Genomic DNA, 21,874 nt, shown 5'->3' with positions numbered 1-21,874 from the left:
TCATAATTGTGATTCTGATAGTTCTACCTTTCTGCATGGGTTATCTGGAAGAAACTTGTTGAAGTTGGTTCGACATATTAATCTATGCATCCACAACTCAGAAAGATATATGTCCTCTTGAGTTGTCCCTCTTCATTTGTATTCCGACCATCGTCTATCAATTGATAGTCAGGAGTAATTGTGCATCCGTGTTATCGATGCTATCATTCTTGTGGTCCGTTAAGACATTCTATTTCAGAATGACTAGGAGAAACAAACTCTAGTACCTCATCCATATCCAGGATTGGGTCAAAGTAGTTGCGTTCTGCAGATCAAATGCTAATCCAGCTTTTGCTCTGTTCTACCCTGAAGTATTACCCACTTTATGTCAAGAATATTGTGAGAATTGCACCATCTCTTATGAACTCTTGATGCAGTGATACTTCGCACCATCATCATTCATTTCTCAGTCCTCGTGTTGTTGTAACCGGAATGCCAACAAGTGAATTGTGATGTGTGAAATCAATACTCCTAGCAACCGTGTTGCTTGGTAGTTAATGGACATTAATATCATTCTTAGTGTGTTGGTTATCAAATCACTATTCTAGGATCGCTCGTGTTATCTTGTCCTTATTTCTGGTGCACTCTTCGATCTTTGAATTAGAATTGAATCCCTTACTCTTCTGATCATGTCGTCTTGCCTTGAAAAGCAAGATTGTTCTCAAGCTTAAAGTCATATCGGTGGTTCGTGATTTCCAGATATCTTCACGGAAGTATTACCAGGTTGTCACCTGACCGCTATGTTAAGTCCGCGATCATATTGGTTTCCTCCAAACCACCCATTCTCCAAGATTCTGTGTTGGGTACCCTGAACTAGTCGGTTGAGCTAAACAACAACTTGCAGAGTTGGAAGATGAAAGCTTTTCCCACTTAGTTCATTTCGGAAGGGATATCCTTGTGGTGTGTGTGTGTGTGTTGAAGAAACATGATATCTTCATCGATTGATCCTCGGGATCAGTTCTTGAATCTATCGTCTTGTCCAACCTTGATTTGAGTGTGGGCTATCCTCAAATCAAATCAGAACCAACGATATTCGTAATGTTGTCTACTCCTGGTTGACTCCTCGAGCATACACCATTACATCTTTTGGTCTGACCAATACTATCACATTGTTCCCATAGGTTGGTGCCGCTTTGGGTTCACGACTAGCCATGTCGGCTCGGGTTCTCTGTCATATGGATGCTAGCGACACTATCATATACGTGAGCCAAAAGGTACATACGGTCCCGGGCCATGGTAAGGCGACACCCGTGGGAATACCGTGCGTGAGGCCGCAAAGTGATATGAGGTGTTACCGGCTAGATCGATGTGACTTGGAATCGGGGGCCTGACAGTACATGTGTGAATACATAGACAAACAGAGTGTCCCTAGTAGGCCTCTACTTGACTACCTCGTTTATCAAAGATGGTTATGTTTCCTAACCATAGACATGTGTTGTCATTTGATGAGCGGGATCACATCATTAGGAGAATGATGTGATGGACAAGACCCATTCGTTAGCTTAGCATTATGATCATTACAGTTTCATTGCTACTGCTTTCTTCATGACTTATACATGTTCCTCAGACTATGAGATTATGCAACTCCCGAATACCATAGGAACACCTTGTGTGCTATCAAACGTCAAAATGTAACTGGGTGATTATAAAGATGCCCTACAGGTGCCTCCGATGGTGTTTGTTGAGTTGGCATAGATCGAGATTAGGATTTGTCACTCTGTGTATTGGAGAGGTATCTCTGGGCCCTCTCGGTAATGCACATCACTATAAGCCTTGCAAGCAATGTGACTAATGAGTTAGTTACGGGATGTTGCATTATGGAACGAGTAAAGAGACTTGCCGGTAACGAGATTGAACTAGGTATTGAGATACCGATGATCGAATCTCGGGCATGTAACATACCGATGACAAAGGGAACAACGTATGTTGTTATGCGGTTTGATCGATAAAGATTTTTGTAGAATATGTAGGACCCAATATGAGCATCTAGGTTCCGCTATTGGTTATTGACCGGAGATGTGTCTCGGTCATGTCTACATAGTTCTCGAACCCGTAGGGTCCGCATGCTTAACGTTCTGTGACGATTTGTATTATGAGTTATCTGATTTGATGACCGAAGTTTGTTCGGAGTCTCAGATGAGATCGGGGACATGACGAGGAGTCTCGAAATGGCCGAGACGTAAAGATCGATATATTGCAAAGCTATATTCGGACATTGGAAAGGTTCCGAGTGATTCGGGTATTCTTCGGAGTACCGAAGAGTTACGGGAATTCGCCGGGAGAAGTATTGGGCCTTATTGGGCCATACGGGAATAGAGGGGGTAAGCTAAAGGGAAGGAGGCACGCCCCTCCCCATGGATCCGAATTGGACTAGGGGAAAGGGGGCGGCGCCCCCCTTTCCCTTTCCTACTCCATCTCTCTTTCCCTCTTTCTTCTCTCCTACTCCGGAAAGAAAAAGGGGAATCCTACTAGGACTTGGGAGTCCTAGTAGGACTCCCCACACTTGGCGCGCCCCCTCTAGGGCCAGCCTCCTCCTCCTCCCTCCTTTATATACATGGGAAGGGGACACCCCAAAGGCACAACAGACAATCTCTTAGCCGTGTGCGGTGCCCCCCTCCACAGTTACACACCTCGGTCATATTGTCGTAATTCTTAGGCGAAGCCCTGAGCCGGTAACTTCATCATCACCGTCACCACTTCGTCGTGCTGACCAAAATCTCCCTTGGCCTCAACTGGATCAAGAGTACGAGGGACGTTTCTGAGCTGAATGTGTGCAGATCGCGGAGGTGCCGTATCTTCGATGCTAGGATCGGTCGGATCGTGAAGACGTATGACTACATCAACCGCGTTGTCATAACGCTTCCGCTTACAGTCTATGAGGGTACATGGACGACACTCTCCCCTCTCGTTGCTATGCATCACCATGATTTTGCGTGTGCGTAGGAATTTTTTTGAAATTACTGCGTTCCCCAATAGTGGTATCAGAGCCAGGTTTATGCGTAGATGTTATGTGCACGAGTAGAACGCAAAGGAGTTGTGGGTGTAGGTATATACATATTGCTTGCCGTCACTAGTTGATTCTTAGTTCAATGGCATTGTTGGATGAAGCGGCCTAGACCGACATTACGCGTACGCTTACCCGAGACTGGTTCTACCGACGTGCTTCACACACTGGTGGCTAGTGAGTGTCTGTTTCTCCAACTTTAGTTGAATCGGTTTCAATGAACAAGGTTCATTCTGAAGATCAAAAAGCAATCACTATGCTACGTTGTGGTTTTTGATGCGTAGGTAAGTACGGTTCTTGCTCAGCCCGTAGGAGCCACATAAAACATGCAACAACAAAGTAGAGGACGTCTAACTTGTTTTTGCAGGGCATGTTGTGATGTGATATGGTCAAGACATGATGAGATATAAATTGTTGTATGAGATGATCATGTTTTGTTGAAGTTATTGGCAACTGGCAGAAGCCTTATGGTTGTCTCTTTATTGCATAAGATGCAAGCGCCAAATAATTGCTTTACTTTATCGCTATGCGATAGTAATAGTTGCAAGAGCAATAGTTGGCGAGACGACCATGTGACGACATGTTGATAGAGATGGAGATCATGGTGTCATGCCGGTGACGATAGAGATCATGACGGTACTTTGGAGATGGAGATAAAAGGCGCAAGATGATCATGGCCATATCATGTCACATATTTTGATTGCATGTGATGTTTATTCTTTATGCATCTTATTTTTGCTTAGTTCGGCGGTAGCATCATAAGATGATCTCTCACTAAATTTCAAGGTATAAGTGTTCTCCCTGAGTATGCACCGTTGCGACAGTTCTTCATGCTAAGACACCACGTGACGATCGGGTGTGATAAGCTCTACGTTCACATACAACGGGTGCAAGCCAGTTTTCCACACGTAGAATACTCGGGTTAAACTTGACGAGCCTAGCATATGCAGATATGGCCTCGGAACACTGGAGACCGAAAGGTCAAGCGTGAATCATATAGTAGATATGATCAACATAGTGATGTTCACCACTCAAAACTACTCCATCTCACGTGATGATCGGACATGGTTTAGTTGATTTGGATCACGTGATCACTTAGATCATTAGAGGGATGTCTATCTAAGTGGGAGTTCTTAAGTAATATGATTAATCGAACTTTAATTTATCATGAACTTAGTCCTGATAGTATTTGCATATCTATGTTGTAGATCAATAGCTTGCGATGTAGCTCCCTGTTTATTTTTGATATGTTCCTAGAGAAAAATAAGTTGTAAGATGTTAGTAGCAATGCTGCGGACTAGCTCCGTGATCTGAGGGTTATCCTTATTGCTGCACAGAAGTATTATGTCCTTGATGAATCTCTAGGTGACGGACCTATTGCAGGAGCAGATACAGATGGTATGAACTTTTGACAAAGCTTGGTATGATGACTACTTCATAGTTTACCGCACCATGCTTTACGGCTTAGAACCGGGATGTCAAAAACGTTTTGAATGCCACGGAGCATATAAGATGTTCCAAGAGCTGAAATTGGTATTTCAGACTCATGCCCGAGTCGAGAGGTATGAAACCTCTGAAAAGTACTTTGCCTACAAGATGGAGGAGAATAGCTCAACCAGTGAGCATGTGCTCAGATTGTCTGAGTACTACAATCACTTGAATCAAGTGGGAGTTAATCTTCCAGATAAGATAGTGATTGACAGAGTTCTCTAGTCACTATCACCAAGTTATTAGAACTTCGTGATGAACTATAATATGCAAGGGATAACAGAAACGATTCCCAAGCTCTTTGTGATGCTGAAATCGACGAAGGTAGAAATCAAGAAAAACATCAAGTGTTGATGGTTGGCAAGACCACTAGTTTCAATTAAAAGGGCAAGGGAAAGAAAGGGAACTTCAAGAATAATGGCAAGCAAGTTGCCACTCCCATGAAGAAGCCCAAAGCTAGACCCAAGCCTGAAACTGAGTGCTTCTACAGCAAAGGAAATGGTTACTGGAAGTGGAACTTCCCTAGATACTTGGAATATAAGAAGGATGGCAAAGTGAACAAAGGTATATTTGATATACATGTTATTGATGTGTACTTTACTAGTGTTTATAGCAAACCCCTCGGTATTTGATACTAGTTCAGTTGCTAAGAGTAGTAACTCGAAACAGGAGATGCAAAATAAACAAAGACTAGTTGAGGACGAGGTGACGATGTGTGTTGGAAATGATTCCAAGGTTGATAAGATCACCATCGCACACACCCTTTACCTTTAGGATTAGTGTTGAACCTAAAATAAATGTTATTTGGTGTTTGCGTTGAGCATAATATGATTGGATCATGTCTATTGCAATACAGTTATCCATTTAAGTAAAAGAATAATTGTTATTCTGTTTACATGAATAAAACCTTCTGTGGTCATACACCCAAGGTGAATGGTTTATTGAATCTCGAACGTAGTGATACACATATTCATAATATTGAAGCCAAAAGATGCAAAGTTAATAATGATAGTGCAACCTATTTGTGGCACTGCCGTTTCGGTCACATTGGTGTAAAGCGCATAAAGAAACTCCATGCTGATGGACTTTTTGGAATCACTTGATGCTTGCGAACCATGCCTCATGGGCAAGATGACTAAGACTCCGTTCTCCGGAACAATAAAGCGAGCAATTGAGTTATTGGAAATAATACATACTGATGTATGCGATCCGATAACTGTTGAGGCTCGCGGCGGGTATCATTATTTTTTGACCTTCACAGATGATTTGAGCAGATATGGGTATATCTACTTAATGAAACATAAGTCTGAAACATTTTAAAAGTTCAAAGAATTTCAGAGTGAAGTGGAAAATCATCGTAACAAGAAAATAAAGTTTCTACGATCTGATCGCGGAGGAGAATATTTGAGTTATGAGTTTGGTCTTCATTTGAAACAATGCAGAAATAGTTTCGCAACTCACGCCACCTGGAACACCACAGCGTAATGGTGTGCCCGAACGTTGTAATCACACTTTACTAGATATGGTGCGATCTATGATGTCTCTTACTGATTTACCGCTATCGTTTTGGGGTTATGCATTAGAGACAGTTGCATTCACGTTAAACAGGGCACCATCTAAATCTGTTGAGATGACACCGTATGAACTATGGTTTGGCAAGAAACCAAAGCTGTCATTTCTTAAAGTTTGGGGTTGCGATGCTTATGTGAAAAAGTTTCAAACTGATAAGCTTGAACCCAAATCGGAGTAGTGCGTCTTCATAGGATACCCAAAAGAAACTGTTGGGTGCACCTTCTATCACAGATCCGAAGGCAAGATATTTTGTTGCTAAGAATGGATCCTTTCTAGAGAAGGAGTTTCTCTCGAAAGAAGTGATTGGGAGGAAAGTAGAACTTGATAAGGTAATTGTACCCTCTCCCGAATTGGAAAGTAGTTCATCACAGAAATCAGTTCCAGTGATTCCTACACCAATTAGTGAGGAAGCTAATGATTATGATCATGAAACTTCTGATCAAGTTACTACCGAACCTCGTAGGTCAACCACAGTAAGATCCGCACCAGAGTGGTACAGTAATCCTGTTCTGGAAGTCATGTTACTTGACCATGACGAACCTACAAACTATGTGGAAGCGATGATGAGCCCAGGTTCCACAAAATTGCTTGAGGCCATGAAATCTGAGATGGGGTCCATTATGAGAACAAAGTATGGACTTTGATTGACTTGCTCGATGATCAGTGAGTCATTGAGAATAAATGGATCTTCAAGAAGAAGATGGACGCTGATAGTAGTGTTACTATGTACAAAGCTCGAATTGTCGCAAAATGTTTTCGACAAGTTCAAGGTGTTGACTACGATGAGATTTTCTCACTCGTATCGATGCTTAAAAGTCTATCCGAATCATGTTAGTGATACGTCTCCAACGTATCTATAATTTTTGATTGTTCCATGCTATATTATATTCTGTTTTGGACATTATTGGGCTTTATTATACACTTTTATATTATTTTTGTGACTAACCTATTAACCAGAGGCCCAGCCCAGAATTGCTGTTTTTTGCCTATTTTAGAGTTTCGCAGAAAAAGAATATCAAACGAAGTCCAAACGGAATGAGACCTTTGGGAACGTGATTTTCGGAAAGAACGTGATCCAGAGGACTTGGACCCTACGTCAAGACATCAACCAGGAGGCCACGAGGTAGGGGGCGCGCCTACCCCCTGGGTGCGCCCTCCACCCTCGTGGGCCCCCTGTTGCTTCACCGACGTACTCCTTCCTCCTATATATACCTACGTACCCCAAACTACCAGATACGGAGCCAAAACCCTAATTCCACTGCCGTAACTTTCTATATCCATGAGATCCCATCTTGGCACCTTTTCCGGAGCTCCGCCGGAGGGGGCATCTATCACGGAGGGCTTCTACATCAACACCATAGCCTCTCCGATGACGTGTGAGTAGTTTACCTCAGACCTTCGGGTCCATAGTTATTAGCTAGATGGCTTCTTCTCTCTTTTTGGATCTCAATACAATGTTCTCCCCCTCTCTCGTGGAGATCTATTCGATGTAATCTTCTTTTGCGGTGTGTTTGTTGAGACCGATGAATTGTGGGTTTATGATCAAGTTTATCTATGAACAATATTTGAATCTTCTCTGAATTCTTTTATGTATGATTGGTTATCTTTGCAAGTCTCTTCGAATTATCAGTTTACTAGATTGATCTTTCTTGCAATGGGAGAAGTGCTTAGCTTTGGGTTCAATCTTGCGGTGTCCTTTCCGAGTGACAGTAGGGGCAGCAAGGCACGTATTGTATTGTTGCCATCGAGGATAACAAGATGGGGTTTATATCATATTGCATGAGTTTATCCCCTCTACATCATGTCATATTGCTTAAAGCGTTACTCTGTTCTTATGAACTTAATACTCTAGATGCATGCTGGATAGCAGTCGATGTGTGGAGTAATAGTAGTAGATGCAGGCAGGAGTCGGTCTACTTGTCTCGGATGTGATGCCTATATACATGATCATACCTAGATATTCTCATAACTATGCTCAATTCTGTCAATTGCTCAACAGTAATTTGTTCACCCACCGTAAAAACTTATGTTCTTGAGAGAAGCCACTAGTGAAACCTATGGCCCCTGGGTCTATTTTCCATCATATTAATCTTCCAACACTTAGTTATTTTTATTGCCTTTTATTTTACTTCGCATCTTTATCATAAAAAATACCAAAAATATTATCTTATCATATATATCAGATCTCACTCTCGTAGGTGACCGTGTAGGGATTGACAACCCCTTATCGCGTTGGTTGCGAGGATTTATTTGTTTGTGTAGGTGCGAGGGACTCGTGCGTGGCCTCCTATTGGATTGATACCTTGGTTATCAAAAACTGAGGGAAATACTTACGCTACTTTGCTGCTTCACCCTTTCGTCTTCAAGGGAAAACCAACGCAGTGCTCAAGAGGTAGCAAGAAGGATTTCTGGTGCCGTTGTCGGGGAGGTCTACGCAAAAGTCAACACACCAAGTACCCATCACAAACCCTTATCTCCCGCATTACATTATTTGCCATTTGCCTCTCGTTTTCCTCTCCCCCACTTCACCCTTGCCGTTTTATTCGTCTCCCTCTTTCTTTTTACTCCTCGCACTTTCTGTCGTTATGTCTAAAATTGGGGAAACTATTGTCGATATGGACAATAGTAATAACATGGAAAATTCTGATGCTCCTGCTGAAGAACCCCTTACCTTACATACAAAAGAATTCCGAATTGGTAGTGGTAATATTATTGGAAAAGGGGTTATTCAAGTTTTCTTTACTTGTGCCGGTGCTTTACCTTCTATGGGTAGTTCTATTCTTCATAAAACTAGTAGTCTTGCGGACGCTATTGCCATGCTTGTAGTTGAACTTGAAAGGCAATTTATGCACATGCACCCTTGCATACAAAGGATTTTCCTAGAATTTTCTAATATTGAGCATTCTTCTGTTAAGCGTGCCGCTACTATCTTTTTGGCTCATGAATTCAGATTTATAATAAAAGAGGCCAAAGAAATCTATGCACATTATAGGGTGGACGCTGGCCGTCCTCCCATAGAAACTATCCTATTTGATCAAGAGGAAATAATGCGTTTTCAATCTCTAGATTATGTTGCTTTTAATGAAAACCTTAGAAAAAAGGTTACTACCAATGTTCTAGTTGATAGACTTTCGGAACTTAATAATGATTTTGCTATTCAAAATAATGAGCTAGGATATTCTCTTGAGTATAGGCTCACAAAGTTCTGTCAAAAGAATGCTTATACTAATGAATTGGTTGTGCAATACGAAGGGCCGAAGGAGGAACCTATACCTCCTAAAGTTGATCTTGGGGACTTTTGTCCCATTAAAATTAGCCCTTTTGATTACTTTTGCTTGCCTCAAAGAAAACTTGCTGCTGAATGTAGAGAATACTGTTGGAAATATGCCCTAGAGGCAATAATAAAAGGATTATTATTATATTTCCTTGTTGCCCTAGAGGCAATAATAAAATGGTTATTATTATATTTCTTTGTTCATGATAATTGTCTATTATTCATGCTATAATGTGTTATCCGGAAATCGTAATACATGTGTGAATACATAGACCACAACACGTCCCTAGTGAGCCTCTAGTTGACTAGCTCGATTGATCAAAAGATAGTCATGGTTTCCTGACTATGGACATTGGATGTCATTGATAATCGGGATCACATCATTAGGAGAATGATGTGATGGACAAGACCCAATCCTAAGCATAGCTCAAAGATCGTGTAGTTCAGTTTGTGTAGCTTTTCCAAATGTCAAGTATCATTTCCTTAGACCATGAGATTGTGCAACTCTCGGATACCGTAGGAGTGCCTTGGGTGGCCAAACTCACAACGTAACTGGGTGACTATAAAGGTACATACAGGTATCTCCGAAAGTGTCTGTTGGGTTGGCACGAATCGAGACTGGGATTTGTCACTCCGTATGACGGAGAGGTATCTCTGGGCCCACTCGGTAATGCATCATCATAATGAGCTCAATGTGACCAAGTGGTTGATCACGGGATCATGCATTACGGTACGAGTAAAGTGACTTGCCGGTAACGAGATTGAACGAGGTATTGGGATACCGACGATCGAGTCTCGGGCAAGTAACGTACCGATTGACAAAGGGAATTGTATACGGATTGATTGAATCCTCGACATCGTGGTTCATCCGATGAGATCATCGTGGAGCATGTGGGAGCCAACATGGGTATCCAGATCCCGCTGTTGGTTATTGACCGGAGAGGCGTCTCGGTCATGTCTGCATGTCTCCCGAACCCGTAGGGTCTACACACTTAAGGTTCGGTGACGCTAGGGTTGTAGAGATATTAGTATGCAGTAACCCGAAAGTTGTTCGGAGTCCCGGATGAGATCCCGGACGTCACGAGGAGTTCCGGAATGGTCCGGAGGTAAAGATTTATATATAGGAAGTCCAGTTTGGCCATCGGAAGGTTCGGGGTCGCGTAATTGTACCGGGACACCGAAGGGGTCCCGGGGGTCACCGGGTGGGGCCACCTATCCCGGAGGGCCCCATGGGATGAAGTAGGAGGGGAACCAGCCCCTGGTGGGCTGGTGCGCCCCCCTTGGGCCTCCCCTGCGCCTAGGATTGGGAAACCCTAGGGATGGGGGCGCCCCCCACTTGGCTTGGGGGGGAAGCCACCCCTTCGCCGCCGCCCCCTTGGAGATTGCATCTCCCAAGGCTCCTATATAAAGAGGGGGAGGGAGGGCAGCCGCACCCTTGCTCTTGGCGCCTCCCTCTCACCTCTGTAACACCTCTCTCCCCGCTTGCGCTTGGCGAAGCCTGCGGGATCTGCTGCATCCACCACACGCCGTCGTGCTGCTGGATCTTCATCAACCTCTCCTTCCCCCTTTGCTGGATCAGAAGAGGATGACTCTTTCCCAACCCGTACTTGTGTTGAAATGGAGGTGCTGTCCGTTCGGCACTTGGTCATCGGTGATTTGGATCACGACGAGTACGACTCCATCACCCCGTTCTCTTGAACCGCTTCGCGCGCCGATCTACAAAGGGTATGTAAGATGCAACTCCCTCTCTCCTCATTGCTAGATGACTCTATAGATTGATCTTGGTGATGCGTAGAAAATTTTAAATTCTGCTACATTCCCCAACAGTGGCATCATGAGCTAGGTCTATGCGTAGTTTCTATGCACGAGTAGAACACAAAGCAGTTGTGGGCGTCGATATTGTCAATTTGCTTGCCGTTACTAGTCTTATCTTGATTCGGCGGCATCGTGGGATGAAGCGGCCCGGACCGACCTTACACGTACGCTTACGTGAGACTGGTTCCACCGATTGACATGCACTAGTTGCATAAGGTGGCTGGCGGGTGTCTGTCTCTCCCACTTTAGTCGGATCGGATTCGATGAAAAGGGTCCTTATGAAGGGTAAATAGAAATTGGCATATCACGTTGTGGTTTTGGCGTAGGTAAGAAACGTTCTTGCTAGAAACCTATAGCAGCCACGTAAAAACTTGCAACAACAATTAGAGGACGTCTAACTTGTTTTTGCAGCATGTGCCATGTGATGTGATATGGCCAAAAGGATGTGATGAATGATATATGTGATGTATGAGATTGATCATGTTCTTGTAATAGGAATCACGACTTGCATGTCGATGAGTATGACAACCGGCAGGAGCCATAGGAGTTGTCTTAATTTATTTATGACCTGCGTGTCAACATAAACGTCATGTAATTACTTTACTTTATTGCTAAAGCGTTAGCCATAGTAGTAGAAGTAATAGATGACGAGACAACTTCAAGAAGACACGATGATGGAGATCATGATGATGGAGATCATGGTGTCATGCCGGTGACAACGATGATCATGGAGCCCCGAAGATGGAGATCAAAAGGAGCAAATGATATTGGCCATATCATGTCACTATTTGATTGCATGTGATGTTAATCATGTTACATCTTATTTTGCCTTAGACGACGGGTAGCTAAATAAGATGATCCCTCGTAATAATTCAAAGAAAAGTGTTCCCCCTAACTGTGCACCGTTGCGAAGGTTCGTTGTTTTAAAGCACCATGTGATGATCGGGTGTGATGGATTCTAACATTCGAATACAACGGGTGTAAGCCAGATTTACACACGCAATACACTTAGGTTGACTTGACGAGCCTGGCATGTACATACATGGACTCGGAACACGGAAGACCGAAAGGTCGAGCATGAGTCGTATAGAAGATACGATCAACATGAAGATGTTCACCGATGTTGACTAGTCCGTCTCACGTGATGATCGGACACGGCCTAGTTGACTCGGATCATGTTTCACTTAGATGACTAGAGGGATGTCTATCTGAGTGGGAGTTCATTGAATAATTTGATTAGATGAACTTAATTATCATGAACTTAGTCTAAAATCTTTACACTATGTCTTGTAGATCAAATGGCCCACGCTAATGTTGCCCTGAACTTCAACGCGTTCCTAGAGAAAACCAAGCTGAAAGATGATGACAACAACTATATGGACTGGGTCCGGAACCTAAGGATCATCCTCATAGCTGCTAAGAAAGATTATGTCCTAGAAGCACCGCTAGGTGACGCACCATGTCCCAGAGAACCAAGACGTTATGAACGCTTGGCAGTCACGTGCTGATGATTACTCCCTCGTTCAGTGCGACATGCTTTACAGCTTAGAACCGGGGCTCCAAAAGCGTTTTGAGAGACACGGAGCATATGAGATGTTCGAAGAGCTGAAAATGGTTTTCCAAGCTCATGCCCGGGTCGAGAGATATGAAGTCTCCGACAAGTTCTTCAGCTGTAAGATGGAGGAAAATAGTTCTGTCAGTGAGCAGTTCTGTCAGTGAGCACATACTCACTATGTCTGGGTTGCATAACCGCTTGACTCAGCTGGGAGTTAATCTCCCGGATGACGCGGTCATTGACAGAATCCTTCAGTCGCTTCCACCGAGCTACAAGAGCTTTGTGATGAACTTCAATATGCAGGGGATGGGAAAGACCATTCCTGAGGTATTTTCAATGCTGAAATCAGCAGAGGTGGAAGTCAAAAAGGAACATCAAGTGTTGGTGGTGAATAAAACCACTAAGTTCAAGAAAGGCAAGGGTAAGAAGAACTTCAAGAAGGACGGCAAGGGAGTTGCCGCGCCCGGTAAGCAAGCTGCCGGGAAGAAGCCAAAGAATGGACCCAAGCCTGAGACTGAGTGTTTTTATTGCAAGGGAAGTGGTCACTTGAAGCGGAACTGCCCTAAATACTTAGTGGACAAGAAGGCCGGCATCACTAAAGGTATATGTGATATACATGTAATTGTTGTGTACCTTACCAGTACTCGTAGTAGCTCCTGGGTATTTGATACCGGTGCGGTTGCTCACATTTGTAACTCAAAGCAGGAGCTGCGGAATAAGCGGAGACTGGCGAAGGACGAGGTGACGATGCGCGTTGGGAATGGTTCCAAGGTCGATGTGATCGCCGTCGGCACGCTACCTCTACATTTACCTATGGGATTAGTTTTAAACCTCAATAATTGTTATTTAGTGCCATCTTTGAGCATGAACATTGTATCAGGATCTCGTTTAATTCGAGATGGCTACTCATTTAAATCCGAGAATAATGGTTGTTCTATTTATATGAGAGATATGTTTTATGGTCATGCTCCGATGGTGAATGGTTTATTCTTAATGAATCTCGAGCGTAATGCTACACATATTCATAGTGTGAATACCAAAAGATGTAAGGTTGATAATGATAGTCCCACATACTTGTGGCACTGCCGCCTTGGTCACATAGGTGTCAAACGCATGAAGAAGCTCCATGCAGATGGACTTTTAGAGTCTCTTGATTACGAATCATTTGACACGTGCGAACCATGTCTCATGGGTAAAATGACCAAGACTCCGTTCTCAGGAACAATGGAGCGAGCAACCAACTTATTGGAAATCATACATACTGATGTGTGCGGTCCAATGAGTGTTGAGGCTCGCGGTGGCTATCGTTATGTTCTCACCCTCACTGATGACTTGAGTAGATATGGGTATGTCTATTTAATGAAACACAAGTCTGAGACCTTTGAAAAATTCAAGGAATTTCAGAGTGAGGTTGAGAATCAACATGACAGGAAAATCAAGTTCTTGCGATCAGATCGTGGGGGAGAATACTTGAGTCACGAATTTGGTACACACTTAAGAAAATGTGGAATAGTTTCACAACTCACGCCGCCTGGAACACCTCAGCGTAATGGTGTGTCCGAACGTCGTAATCACACTCTATTAGATATGGTGCGATCTATCACTACTAGGAAAACAATTTTTAACGATGGTTTATGTGGTCGTTAAAGGTTGGATTGTGGTCGTTAAAGGTCATTAACGATCACAATCTGCTAGTCGTAGTAGGCTCCATCGTTAAAAGTATAACGACCACATACCTTTTGTGGTCGTTATTCTTGTAACGACAAGATGGTGTGCGGTCGTCAATCCCGTGGAAATAACGACCATAATTGTCGTCGCTAATAATGTTATCATGCTAACCAAAGTATCATTAGCGACCACTCTCTTCACACATTGATATCCTTCAGAACCACTTATATTCAATATAATTTTGCGTTCAACGATCACTTTATGCAGCATACACCATTTCAATATTAACATCCAATTAATATAAAAACAATAGAATATGGTTTGAAGGGATCATAGCCTCTTTTATTAATAAAAATACCAATATTCTGACATACATTAAGATATCCTTTAAGAAACTTCAAGTTGGCTTCTATGAGAACTATCACTTACTGATATACTAGACAATACACTTATTTTCTAACACCTCTTGCACCATGCCATTGAACTTTCCTTCGAGCAGTTGCCTCGCTTGCTTGTAGTTTAGAAACCAATCCCGCCTTACTTAATGCTAGTCCTCGCAATGTCTCTAATTCCCCACATACATATCCGGAGATAAAATAGCACTGCAAAATTACTAACCAAAAACACTCTCCAGAAAAACCAATATAAATGTTCATTTGTACCAAAAAAATCAAGTAACAACCAGTAAATATTTTTTCTTCACTCATGAGACACCATCACAAGTCCTTAAAATCTTTCACCAATGACTACAATGCCTCGTGGTGTTACTTTTAAGGTGGACCATCCGTTCTACAAAAAAACATTAATGGTTTATATGTTAGTATGTATAAAAGAACTAGCAAAGAGGATAATATCATAAAGGAACAAGTTTGCACTTGAATTCTTCAATAGTCCTTATCCTTATGCGACAAAGGCAAACTATTTTAAGCAAATATTAATTGGAATGTTTCTTTTCTAATTCAAGAAAAACTTGAGTTATTTTATTTCTCAGGAAAAAATGAACTTTTTTTGGTTGTTGTTATATACCCAACTAATTTTTTAACAAATAAACCCAACAAATTAACACCAGATATTCTGCTCATCTGCTTAAAAAAACTACCATTCTTCCCGTCAAAAAAAACCTACCATTCTTCTCAGGAGTGAGTAATATACGTACCTCAAAACGGCCTCCTGGCTTTTCTTTGTCACCCTGGAGAACAGCTTCGAAGTGGTGAGGATATGAAAAACACAGCACGCAAGGCGACATCAATTTTTGAGAAGTTTAAGCTTACAAGAAAAACTTACAATTACCTCGCCCTGGAGCATGGGAACTGCACAATGGACCATGTACTGAGCATCTACAATGGCAATCTGCTCTTCGGGATTCTAACAAATTAAATCAAAAAAGAGAAGAAAAAATTATACATCAGGTATACATGATTATATATTGCACATGATATCTTTTTAGGCGTTGTTGCTCAGTAATTAGGCTATGCTTACATTGACACATCTCCAGATGTAGGAGTCAATAGACCATCGATTGACGAGGTCATTCTGAAAATCAAACTCATTAACTCTTCTTTTCAGTTCACACAAGCCAAAATTATCAATCATGTACGTACAAGTTAAAAATAATCAGCAGCCAAACATATTGTCCTCACTTTCAGATCAGGCATGTCAAAAAACGTCTTTGTTCTGAAAAGTGTATGCACCTACCTAGATCAGTGCCACACGATCCCCAAGCATCCCTTCACAAGACTGGCGCCATCGCCTCCACAAACCTGCATCCAGGTTTACATCTTCACTTTCAAATTGAAAAATCTCAAACAAAAATGGTCAAGTGAAGAATTTAGTTAGTTAATTACCTGCTACACGGCAGCCTTTGCACGTCCCAGCAATGCTCGTCCCCAATACTTGTCCTGTTCATGGCATGACAGAGACTACAACTCGAATTCAACCTTTGTTTTCGCATTGAGCAGCAGCTGCACCCTTTCTCCGTCCTAGACGAGTCCTGCATCGTATCCGCCTCTGCCTTCCCCTCGCATCTAAAGACCTGAATAAGAACTGCTAGGAAACCATTAGCGATCCACTCCAAATATCACCAGCCCGCTACGAGATACGGCCGATGCGGTAGCAACAGCGACCTCATCACCGAGCTAGATCCGACCAACACGTAGGAGAATTGACCTCGTCACTGAACTACTAGATCTGATGGATGCGGAACTAACCTCGGCGTTGATCCTCTGGACTCTGTTGCGCTACTCGTCAAGCACCCAACCAGGGGATCCGGTCCACTCGGACGACCTCGGCAGCGAGCGTTGATCCTCTGTTCCACTCGGATGACCTAGGTAGCGAGCGCATCTGGGTCGGCGTCCTGTGACGAGGAGGCGAGGGGACGACGTGGGCATGTGGCATTCATGGCGGTGGTGGCTGCGGCGGCGAGCGGCTCAATCTGAGAGGGGATGCGCCACCGTCGTTTACCTGGACGCGAGATTGTAGGGATAGCTAGAAGTTATTTTTATTTATCTTCCTTTTATCTCCCTCATTTCATCAAATAAGGACGCTAATTACTCTAAAATAAAAGTATCAAATATATGGAGTATTAAGCAACAACGACCACCAAACTAACGACGGGCATATCCATCGTTGTTGGGGAAGTTTCATGGGTTTAGTTTAAACGTGGGATTACCTCATCGTAACAATAACAACCAAGACATGTTAGCTGTTGGTCGTTATTGGCTTAATTTCTAGTAGTGTATGATGTCTGTTACCGATTTACCGCTATCATTTTAGGGCTATGCTTTAGAGACTGCCGCATTCACTTTAAATAGGGCTCCGTCGAAATTCGTTGAGACGACACCGTATGAATTATGGTTTGGGAAGAAACCTAAGCTGTCGTTTCTAAAAGTTTGGGGATGCGATGCTTATGTCAAGAAACTTCAACCTGAAAAGCTCGAACCCAAGTCGGAAAAATGCGTCTTCATAGGATACCCTAAAGAAACTATTGGGTATACCTTCTACCTCAGATCCGAAGGCAAGATCTTTATTGTCAAGAATGGATCCTTTCTAGAGAAGGAGTTTCTCTCAAAAGAAGTAAGTGGGAGGAAAGTAGAACTTGATGAAGTATTACCTCTTGAACCCGAAAGTGGCGCAACTCAAGAAAATGTTCCTGAGGTGCCTGCACCGACTAGAGAGGAAGTTAATGATGATGATCATGAAACTTCAGATCAAGTTGCTACTGAACTTCGTAGGTCCACAACGACACGTTCCGCACCAGAGTGGTACGGCAACCCTGTCTTGGAAATCATGTTGTTAGACAACGGTGAACCTTCGAACTATGAAGAAGCAATGGCGGGCCCGGATTCCGACAAATGGCTGGAAGCCATGAAATCCGAGATAGGATCCATGTATGAAAATGAAGTATGGACTTTGACTGACTTGCCCGTTGAGCGGCGAGCCATAGAAAATAAATGGATCTTTAAGAAGACAGACGCGGATGGAAATGTGACCATCTAAGCTCGGCTTGTCGCTAAGGGTTATCGACAAGTTCAAGGGGTTGACTACGATGAGACTTTCTCACCCGTAGCGAAGCTGAAGTCCGTCCGAGTCATGTTAGCAATTGCCGCATTCTATGATTATGAGATATGGCAAATGGACGTCAAAACGGAATTCCTTAATGGTTTCCTTAAGGAAGAATTGTATATGATGCATCCGGAAGGTTTTGTCGATCCTAAGAATGCTGACAAGGTGTGCAAGCTCCAACACTCGATCTATGGGCTGGTGCAAGCATCTCGGAGTTGGAACATTCGCTTTGATGAGATGATCAAAGCGTTTGGGTTTATGCAGACTTATGGAGAAGCCCGCGTTTACAAGAAAGTGAGTGGGAGCTCTGTAGCATTTCTCATATTATATGTAGATGACATACTTTTGATGGGAAATGATATAGTGCTTTTGGACAGCATTAAGGCCTACTTGAATAAGAGTTTTTCAATGAAGGACCTTGGAGAATCTGCTTATATATTATCCATCAAGATCTATAGAGATAGATCAAGACGCCTCATAGGTCTTTCACAAAGCACATACCTTGATAAGATATTGAAGAAGTTCAATATGGATCAGTCTAAGAAGGGGTTCTTGCCTGTGTTGCAAGGTGTGAAATTGAGCTCAGCTCAATGTCCGACCACGGCAGAAGATATAGAAGAGATGAGTGTCATCCCCTATGCCTCAGCCATAGGGTCTATTATGTATGCCATGCTGTGTACCAGACCTGATGTAAACCTTGCCATAAGTTTGGTAGGTAGGTACCAAAGTAATCCCGGCAAGGAACACTGGACAACGGTCAAGAATATCCTGAAGTACCTGAAAAGGACTAAGGAAATGTTTCTCGTTTATGGAGGCGACGAAGAGCTCGTCGTAAGGGGTTACGTCGACGCTAGCTTCGACACAGATCTGGATGACTCTAAGTCACAAACCGGATACGTGTATATTTTGAATGGTGGGGCAGTAAGCTGGTGCAGTTGCAAGCAGAGCGTCGTGGCGGAATCTACATGTGAAGCGGAGTACATGGCAGCCTCGGAGGCAGCGCATGAAGCAATTTGGGTGAAGGAGTTCATCACCAACCTAGGAGTCATACCCAATGCGTCGGGGCCGATCAAACTCTTCTGTGACAACACCGGAGCTATTGCACTTGCCAAGGAGCCCAGGTTTCACAAGAAGACCAGGCACATCAAGCGTCGCTTCAACTCCATTCGTGAAAATGTTCAAGATGGAGACATAGATATTTGTAAAGTACATACGGACCTGAATATAGCAGATCCGTTGACTAAACCTCTCCCTAGAGAAAAACATGATCAACACCAGAATTCCATGGGTGTTCGATTCATCACAATGTAACTAGATTATTGAATCTAGTGCAAGTGGGAGACTGTTGGAAATATGCCCTAGAGGCAATAATAAAAGGATTATTATTATATTTCCTTATTCATGATAATTGTCTTTTATTCATGCTATAATTGTGATATCCGGAAATCGTAATACATGTGTGAATACATAGACACCAAACATGTCCCTAGTAAGCCTCTAGTTGACTAGCACGTTGATCAACAGATAGTCATGGTTTCCTGACTATGGACATTGGATGTCATTGATAACGGGATCACATCATTAGGAGAATGATGTGATGGACAAGACCCAATCCTAAACATAGCACAAGATCGTATAGTTCGTTTAATAGAGTTTTTCCAATGTCAAGTATCTTTTCCTTAGACCATGAGATCGTGCAACTCCCGGATACCGTAGGAGTGCTTTGGGTGTACCAAACGTCACAACGTAACTGGGTGACTATAAAGGTATACTACGGGTATCTCCGAAAGTATCTGTTGGGTTGACACGGATCAAGACTGGGATTTGTCACTCCATATGACGGAGAGGTATCTCTGGGCCCACTGGTAATGCATCATCATAATGAGCTCAAAGTGACCAAGTGTCTGGTCACGGATCATGCATTACGGTACGAGTAAATTGACTTGCCGGTAACGAGATTGAACGAGGTATTGGGATACCGACGATCGAATCTCGGGCAAGTAAAATACCGATTGACAAAGGGAATTGTATACGGGGTTGCTTGAATCCTCGACATCGTGGTTCATCCGATGAGATCATCGAGGAGCATGTGGGAGGCAACATGGGTATCCAGATCCCGCTGTTGGTTATTGACTGGAGAGTCGTCTCGGTCATGTCTACATGTCTCCCGAACCCGTAGGGTCTACACACTTAAGGTTCGGTGATGCTAGGGTTGTATAGATATGAGTATGCAGTAATCCGAAAGTTGTTCGGAGTCCCGAATGAGATCCTGGACGTCACGAGAAGTTCCGGAATGGTCCAGAGGTGAAGAATTATATATAGGAAGTGTTATTTCGGCCATCGGGAAAGTTTCGGGGTCACCGGTATTGTACCGAGACCACCGGAAGGGTTCCGGGGGTCCACCAGGTGGGGCCACCCATCCCGGAGGGCCCCATGGGCTGAAGTGGGGAGGGAACCAGCCCATAGTGGGCTGGTGCGCCCCCCCTTGGGCCCCCATGCACCTAGGGTTGGGAACCCTAGGGGAGGGGGTGCCTCCACTTGCCTTGGGGGCACTCCACCCCCTTGGCCGCCCCCCTAGGAGATCCCATCTCCTAGGGCCGGCGCACCCCCCTAGGGGGCCTATATAAAGGGGGGGAGGGAGGGCAGCCGCACCCTGAAGTCTTGGCGCCTCCCTCTCCCCTGCTACACCTCTCCCTCTCGCAGAAGAACGACGAAGCCCTGCTGTGGTGACTGCTGCATCCACCACCACGCCGTCGTGCTGCTGGATCTTCATCAACCTCTCCTTCCCCCTTGCTGGATCAAGAAGGAGGAGACGTCACGCTGACCGTACGTGTGTTGAACGCGGAGGTGCCATCCGTTCGGCGCTAGGATCTCCGGTGATTTGGATCACGACGAGTACGACTCCCTCATCCCCGTTCTTTGAATGCTTCCGCTCGCGATCTACAAAGGTATGTAGATGCATCCGATCACTCGTTGCTAGATGAACTCATAGATGGATCTTGGTGAAAACGTAGGAATTTTTTTTGTTTTCTGCAATGTTCCCCAACAAATACAAAATGAGTTTTAATGATCTTTCCTATTATTATGGCGATACCTAGATCTATCCTTGCTTCTTATGCCTAGCTAGGGTCGTTAAACGATAGCACTTGTTGGGAGGCAACCCAATTTTATTTTTATTCCTTGCTTTTTGCTCCTGCTTAGTAATAAATAATTTATCTAGACTCTGTTTTGGTTGTGTTTTTTGTGTTTAATTAGTGTTTGTGCCAAGTAGAACCGTTGGGAAGACTGGGGGAAAGTCCTTTTAATCTTGCTGTAAAAAACAGAAACTTTAGCGCTCACGAGAATTGCTGCCATTTTTATTTGGAAAGTGCTATTTAGTTAATTCTTTTTGAAGATTATTAATAGATAAATTCATCACGTCCAGCAAATTATTTTAGAATTTTTGGGGTTCCATATCTTGCGTTAGTTACAGGTTACTATGGACTGTTCTGTTTTTGACAGATTCTGTTTTTCGTGTGTTGTTTGCTTATTTTGATGAATCTATGGCTAGTAAAATATTTTATAAACCATAGAGAAGTTGGAATACAGTAGGTTTAAAACCAATATAAATAAAGAATAAGTTCATTACAGTACCTTGAAGTGGTGTTTTGTTTTCTTTTGCTAACAGAGCTCACGAGATTTTCTGTTAAGTTTTGTGTTGTGAAGTTTTCAAGTTTTGGGTGAAAGATTTGATGGATTATGGAACAAGGATTGGCAAGAGCCTAATATTTGGGATGCCCATGGCACCCCAAGATAATCTAAGGACACCTAAAAGCCAAAGCTTGGGGATGCCCCAGAAGGCATCCCCTCTTTCGTCTACTTCCATCAGTAACTTTACTTGGAGCTATATTTTTATTCA

Source organism: Triticum urartu, chromosome 5 (assembly GCF_003073215.2).
Source record: "Triticum urartu cultivar G1812 chromosome 5, Tu2.1, whole genome shotgun sequence".
NCBI classification, from domain to species: Eukaryota; Viridiplantae; Streptophyta; class Magnoliopsida; order Poales; family Poaceae; genus Triticum; species Triticum urartu.
The sequence above is the reverse complement of the archived record's forward strand: the minus strand, read 5'-3'. Positions refer to the sequence as shown.